Here is a 7,498-nt window from a genome sequence, read left to right as displayed (position 1 = left end):
AAAAGAAAAAGAAAAAAAAAGAAAAAAGAAAGCAGCAACTAACTTTCCAATCATTGCTAATTACTATAATTACGATGCATTTGAAGTTTGCCCCACAACAGCCCAACTATAGGGATATTATTTCTTGAAAAGACTTAATGAAAGATTTAACAAAACAAAACATCATTTCCTCCTTCTGTTGAGCTAGACCTCATGTTTTTTGGCTCTGGGAATATTTGTGCCTCTGCTCCTTTCAGTGTGGCAGTGTGTGGGAGCACGGGGGGGGTTTTGTGTACAGTGCTGTAATCACGGTCATTCAGTCCCATTCTGCTGCAACGCTCAGAAATGTCCTCATTTTGAAAATAATTAGTCCTTTATTGCAGGGAAAATTAACCAAATGAAACTTTATCAGCTGTTTAATTAATACTCAGCTTGCCAGTGCTTTTTGCCAGAGAGCACTGTGTTGGATTTGTTCATCCTTTGCTGCCATGAGCAGCGAGCTCCAAGCACCCGCTCGTGTCCAGCGAGGTGCATCAGCTCACACTGAGACGTCCTTGGAGGAGGAGAGAAGGAGGTGATGTGTAGCTGAGGGGCTAACACTCATCAATCGAGATTGCTGGCATCGACCCCACCGATTCACCTGCTGAAGGAGTCCCCACTCCTGCCTCAGCCCTCGGGCATCAGCTGAGTCACAGGGACCTGGAGATCTCCCCAGACCAGTGACTCAGACACAGAGCACTCCTTGCAATATGGCACCATCTTATTTACAACCTTCTCTGTTCCAGGCTTGAATACATCAGGTACGCCCACCTGGGAACTCTGAGTCACTCCTCCTTTGGGATGGAACTGCAGAGCACTGAGGTCTGACAGCAGAGAGGTGTGAACCAGCCCTGATGCACATCCCTGCTTCCCAGGCACAGTCAGATTTGGGGGATGACTTCTTACAGCAGGGGTCACAGTGCATTCACATCCTTCCTTCTGAAATCATATCCTGCCTTCCCTGACACAACAGATGGGCTATGGCATTCCTACCTGCTCACCAGCACAGTTTGCAAGCCCCCAGTAACATCCCCAGAACATTTCCAGTGGCTTCCTATGCTCTGGGACCTAAAGCCATTGTGATTTACCAACCTCAGCTGTCCCATGAAACAAGATCAAGTTGTTCATACGTTCAAATTGCAATTAAAAAAACACTTCCATATTGTTTTTATTTCACATCTTCCTTCCTCTTTGTTAACTGAACGCTTCCAATGGAACACAATCAACATTGGCTACTGCAACTGAAATAAAGACCTGAGACATTAAATAACTGGGTAAGATTAGAAGGGGAAGCTGCAAGAGATACGAAGATGACAGCAGAACTGTTCCTGGCTTCTCCTCCTCCATTTATTCCAAAGCTTCCCTGCTAAACAGTGACCAGGACTCCCATCTCTCAGAGAGCACAGCCACATCCTACAGAATAAGACTTATTAACAGCCAGACCTTTAACATTTACCTATTGAGTCTGTCTGCACTGCAGCCACCTTCATGCTAAGAGGAAAAACACAGAAACTGACACCAGAAATGCTGCAATGCCAAGTAACTGGTCAATGGGCTTGTGCAGGAGGAGGCCAAGCTGCAGCTTCACAGGGGGAGCTGAAAAGAGCTCGGCTCAGCACTTCTTGCTGGCACTGGTTCATGAATCACAAGAAGGCTGCTGAGAACCAGCACTGAATATTATTGGCATTACACAGCCGGGAGGAAGGGAGAGGGGGGTAGAGAGAGGTTTAGAAAGAGAAATGGGAATGAGAGCCCATTCAACAGATGGATTATCTGTGCAAAGGGGAGAAAAGTCATCAGGCAGGGATTCCTCAATGCGAGTGGTCAAAATCAGGGGTCAAGAGACAGAACTTGGCAATCCAAAGTCCTTATAAAGAGAGAGAGCCCAAAAAGCAGCACAGCACGTGGGTACGATGACAAAGGAGAACGCCGGGCTCTGGGAAAACTCAGGCACCATCCAACTCACCAGGCTGCTACAGAAGGTGAAGGGAAATGCAGTTTCACTATTGTCTAGCCATAACTCCATAAACACAACCCGACTTCACAAATTCTTGAAGGAAGGGGGGGGGGAAGCAAGTGCCTGCTGTTATTGGTCTAATGAGCTAACTCTGAAATATGAGCTAAAGACAGCTCCCTAGCGGCTGCTGACTACTCCAGGAACTGAGAGGAAACCTCCTTCAGAGTCCATCAGTGCAAAGCGTTGCTGACAGCTTGGGACTACACAACACACAGATTTATTTCACAGACAGGAATTTAGCACCCCGAGCCGGCCTCCTGCTTAGCAGAGAAGGTGTTAAAATCCAACCACGCAGAGCCTCCCCCCATTTTCTTCCCTGACCCCCTCCTTCCACTCCCCCCCAAACAAATCGTGCATTGGGTCACCTGCTCCAGGCTGCAGAACAGCACAGATTTCCCCTTTTTCCACACACAGTCCCTCCCTCCCCAAAAAATAATTACACAGCAGCAACCCAGAAAGGAAAGCAGCAGCCAAGCAGCTGCTCCCGGTGCCAACCGAGTTCAGCTGCAGAGCCTCCAAAACTCCCAAATATTTTGTGTGGCCTTTCCTCTTACAAATTAATTTGCTTCCAGACGGCAGCCAGCTCCTTCTGTACCTGACGGCTCCGAATGGCTGAACTCGTCCAAAAAGATTTAAAAGGAGGAGAAACAGAGACGCTGTACATGCTCCTGGTATTACTGAACCAGAGCGATTTCTTTCTTCTTTAAACTCTGGTTTCAACTTTTAAAATAAGCCATTTTTATTACCCTTCTCCCCTCCACCTCCCCCCCCAAATTGGCTTTTTATACATCAGAAAAGGATCAGCACTTTCCCCATTGTTTCAGTTTAGTAACATTAATAAACGGGGGCTTGAAAAACAAAATCAGGTCAAACTGATCACTGGAGGCTCTCAGACAAACTTACACGTTCACATAGAGGAATTTCATCGCTATAAACGCAACTGTAGTCACTGACAGATCCCCAAAAACTCAAGGACTCTTTACACAGCTGGCAGCATAGCTGTGCGGATTAGACATACAAACTGTGCCCCCTCACACACCATGCTCCTGTTTTTAGGTAACAAGAAGCCCTTACTAGTGGCTATCTGCTTGATTGGGAAAAAGGGAAGGAATAATTCAGGTTATATTTCTCAATCAGCCTGCTGGCTTGCACACAAAGCACTGAAGCAATTACACCGGCCAGTACAGTAGAGGAGAGATTTAGCAGACATCATTAATGTTATTATTCACTTCCTTAATTCATTTCTTCCTCCTTCCATTCCCAGAGACATCGCACCATGGACACAACGCGTCCCTCCGCTGGCAGATGCGACTGCCATTAATGTTGGACACCCGCCTGCGGGGAAGCAAGGCACCAAGTTACAGCAGGGGAGATATTAATAAAATACAGTGAGAGATCCCTTAGCTGGGCCACGCTGGGTGACCAAATGGAGACAGAAAGCCCTAACTTCCACAGTTCCATAATTGCATTGACAGATCAGCCACAAAGTTGAGGATTCAGAGAGAAAAATCCCATCAGCGCAGCTGAGCACCAGTGTTCCAATTCTCCTTGGACACCGACAAAAGATTACTTACACTGACTTCATGCTCTCTTCTGGAAAGAACTCACTGCTGTTGTGCATCTTTAGACTAGGTGATGATTTGGCTCTAAATCCTTAAATTCAAAAGCAACAGGTTAGAAGGGGCACTGCTGCCATAAGACCCTAAGAGCTGCTGCTCTCAGTAAGCTGACGGCACTGCTGTCTTCTGCAGCTGTTTCCAAGTTAACTGCTGGATTGGATTCCAATTCCCATCATAAACTCTTAGGCAACACTGAAAATCTCAGTCTAAATACTGGAAACATCTCCTTCCAGCCCAGCATAACCATGCTCCTATTAACCAGATTGCTCAGCAGCAACGAGGTGTATTTGCATTCCAAGGTGAAATCTATTAAGGGGAAAAGATGAAGCGTGAGATTTTGGTGCAGACAAGGAGGTCAGATAATGACATCACCCTGCACAACGCAGGATATGGTTACCATTTTAAACTGAGCTGTTTGTTTATTCTGTATTGTTATCCTCCACCACTTGCAAGCACACGAGGCTCTCGATATCAGTGTGATAGAAGGAGCTGCACACTGGGGTAAAGCTGCTTGGTGTTCAAGGTTTAGCTTAGATAAGCATCCAGCTGAAGCCTATGATAGGAAATCTCCTCAATATAGACTGCCTGCCCACTTCAATTGGATATAGATTGTCCCTCCCATTTCCAGTCATTCAGCTATAGTGCTTCGTTCACAAGTGGCTTGTTGTTCTCAAAAGAGCTCCGTCTGAGCACCAGGTCACCGGCACAGACAAAAGCTCAAAACCAAACTCAACCACAGAGTTCAGAGGGACAAACAGCAGTGCTTTGCTACCTTGATGTTCAGACCAGATCCTGCTCACGCAGACTGAGAGCAACGAACTGAGGCCATCAGCAAACGCTGGTTCCTCTGCACCAGCAGAGGGAGCGAATCCCAGCATCAACGCGTTCTGCTCTGCCCTCTTTAAACCTAACCCTTCTTTCCACTCCATGTCATAACCATCCTGGATTCTTCCTCCTCTCTCCTAACAAAGACAAACCTGGAGATGCAACCAAAGCTTAACGCAGACTTCAAGGGAGAGCAAATATTCAGCCTTCCCCCGTTCTGTTTTCTCCTGTCACCAGACCATTAAAAACAGCACTGCTGTGTTCTGATTCCACCATTCAGCTCCCTGCTCCATCCTTCCCCCAGTACCAGGATACTCCAATCTGAGAGCCTTATTTTCTCCTTATGGTTACTTGTTCCACCAGTAATGCACGCCTTTCCTTCTTATCTATGGTTTAAGAAACATTTCAAATGGAAATTCCTTAGTGCCTTATTCTTCCGACTCCCTGTTGCCTGTTCTTCAGCCCTATTTCCAAAGCAGAAAATGGAAAACATCCAGAATAGCCAACAGTATAAGTCAAAAAGAGGTTGTATATTTGGACTTTTCAGTCCAAACAAAGTGTTTCTCAGATTTAAAGTTCTCTAGAATAGGATTTAGATTTGTGTCTTTTGCATGCACCCACCTGCACTATCCAAGGAAAGCAAACACCCTTCATCTCCTTTGGAGAAGAAGCAATATATATGAATGTGCACGTATGTATAGGCACATATTACACACAGGCACACAAAAGTAATGCAAAACACTTCACTGCTTTTTCTTTAAGCACTCCCACGGAAACCCTCTTAGTGGCTTAGACATTTCTTTAGCAGTAGCTCATGGAAACTCATTCACAAGGATTTGATATTATGAAGAAACAGCAAGAGATAGAACCTTAAAAATTAGCCATAACATCAAGACATTGGAGAAAGCAGCCAACGCTGAGACCCCCCACAAAAATGAAATGTTGTGCTCAATTTCTCCTGTCTGTTGGTCTTGTTACTGGTCTGTTTTCTTACTCCAGATCTTACCATTCCCGTTAACTGTCCTTGTCTCCCCAGGCTCCCAGTATGCCCTCCCCTTACTGCCTGAAGAGCATCAGTAAGGTCTGTTGCAGAAAGGCCCAGAACAACCAAATTAGGAACAATTAATCAGATACATTTTTCTTTCCTTTTTAAGCCACCCTTTCACTGCGCCCAGCAAGAAGCGAACTTCCTACAATCACTTCTTTGCCAAGGGCAATACTGCCTCTTGATAATACAGCCCTTGCGTGCACCTACAGAATTAAGAGAGATGCAGGGGAATTGGGGAGTTGGAGAGAGGTGGTTTCAAACCAAAAACGAAGCACCGTGCAGAGCGGGGAGGGGTGAGATCAGATAAAACTTCTCCTCTCTGATCCATACTATAGATCTTGCCTCCCAGTTTCCCACATACACATAAAGTCTCCCTTATGTCAGCACTGTTATCAATGGAGGGGAAAAAAAAAAAGCAGCACAGCACCCACCTCATTTACTATTGGCAGTACGTACGGATCAGGAAGGTCCACTGTGCTGGACACCATCTATGTTTTTGACCCTGAGAGCCTCAAATCTAAACCAAGCAGGGCAGAACAGCAAGACCTTCCTTGTGTGAAGTTTAAATTGAAAGGCGTTACAAAAAGTCATTTCACTTCCATCATCTTTAGCAATTAAGCTGAGTGTTCGGTGTGGTCAGGCCACCCTTCAATTTTGATTTGTTTGTTCCCTGTCCACACGTTAACACCAAAAGTTGATTTTAAAAATTAAAACGATTGTTACAATTTGCTTAGCTTAATATAGAGTAAGACTGAGGTCCCCTCATGAACACTACTGCAAGTGGCAACGTAGCCTGACCCTTACTTATAATCCCCTGTAAATTCACCCAAAAAGTCATGAACTACATAATATTAGTTCTTACAGACTGACATATTTCCCTGATCTTTCATGAGCCACATGGGGAAACAGTTTTCGCCTGATCTGAATGAAGAAGAAAAACAGTGATCCTAATCAACCGTTTACCCTTAGTGGCTTCCCTAAACAAATCTGGGAAAGAGCTTAAAGGCTTGGGAATATCCTCGACCCTGCTTGATGCACTGTAATAACCCTACCTAATTATACTGATATAAAAACTAATTGGAAAGATAGCAAATGTCAGGGTAAGATGCAAATTGTAGGGTGTTAATTGCTGAACAGGTGCTGGGATAGAATTAAATGAGCGTCTTGATTAGGAGAGTGGAAAAAACAAATGTGGACCCCGAAATCAAGTTGGCCACGTGAATTATTTAGCAGCCTCCTCGTACCAGCAAAAGGTCATGTTGACGTGACCTCTGCTTTGTGATGGGTGGGCTGACAAAACAATAGTGAACTCCAGGAGAAAACACGGCTTAGGAAAGAGATGAGACTCTACAACATAGGAAATTTTCAATGGGACAAGGGAGGAGCCTCTTTTATTGGTGGACTTCTTGGTGGGTAACGCTAGTGGGAAGTTGTCCATAAGGATGACAGCAATGATGCAGAGCCACTATTTCTAATGCTACAGGAGGCCCCAGCATGGGCACGACCGAAAAAAGACCGGGTTTTGTGTTTGCACAGCACTTAACAGGATTCTCATCCACAACCAGAAGTTCCTCAGTGACACTACCAGAGCAGTAAATTATTGCTCACAGAGGTCCTCAAAAGCCATCTCATGTTTCAGCTGCCACCCAATGACCAGCAAACAGATGCGATCAAATAACGCCAATTAGTACCAGCAGTCCAGAAATACGAGATCCTATCATTAGTGCTTACAGTTGGGGCATAGAAAGAGAATCATTTTCATGAAACACTTAAAGCAGCTTCAGGTTTCTAAACTTTTAATCTAAGGCTGTATTTTTGGGGTGAAAAATCAGAATTACCAGAATTTTGCTACAGCATGCTGGGGCAGAAGGTTTTAATAGAGAAGATCTTTTTTTCTTCATAAAAATGGTTTCAACAAATGATAGAACCTACTAAAGTGTTTTTGTGAAAAAAAATTGAAAGCCAGTTGTT

The 7,498-nt window shown here is 44.8% G+C and overlaps 1 protein-coding gene across 1 annotated transcript in view; it reads right to left on the bottom strand.

The window, feature by feature from the left end:
- LOC104914228 (transcription factor COE2-like) overlaps window positions 1-7,498 on the bottom strand; it is a 55,727-nt gene that overhangs the window by 7,333 nt on the left and 40,896 nt on the right. The gene's annotated exons all lie outside the window — the stretch shown is intronic.

This window comes from Meleagris gallopavo, chromosome 24 (genome assembly GCF_000146605.3).
Source record: "Meleagris gallopavo isolate NT-WF06-2002-E0010 breed Aviagen turkey brand Nicholas breeding stock chromosome 24, Turkey_5.1, whole genome shotgun sequence".
Lineage (NCBI taxonomy): Eukaryota > Metazoa > Chordata > Aves > Galliformes > Phasianidae > Meleagris > Meleagris gallopavo.
Note: the sequence above shows the minus strand (reverse complement) of the source record. Positions and strands in the feature narration are given on the sequence as shown.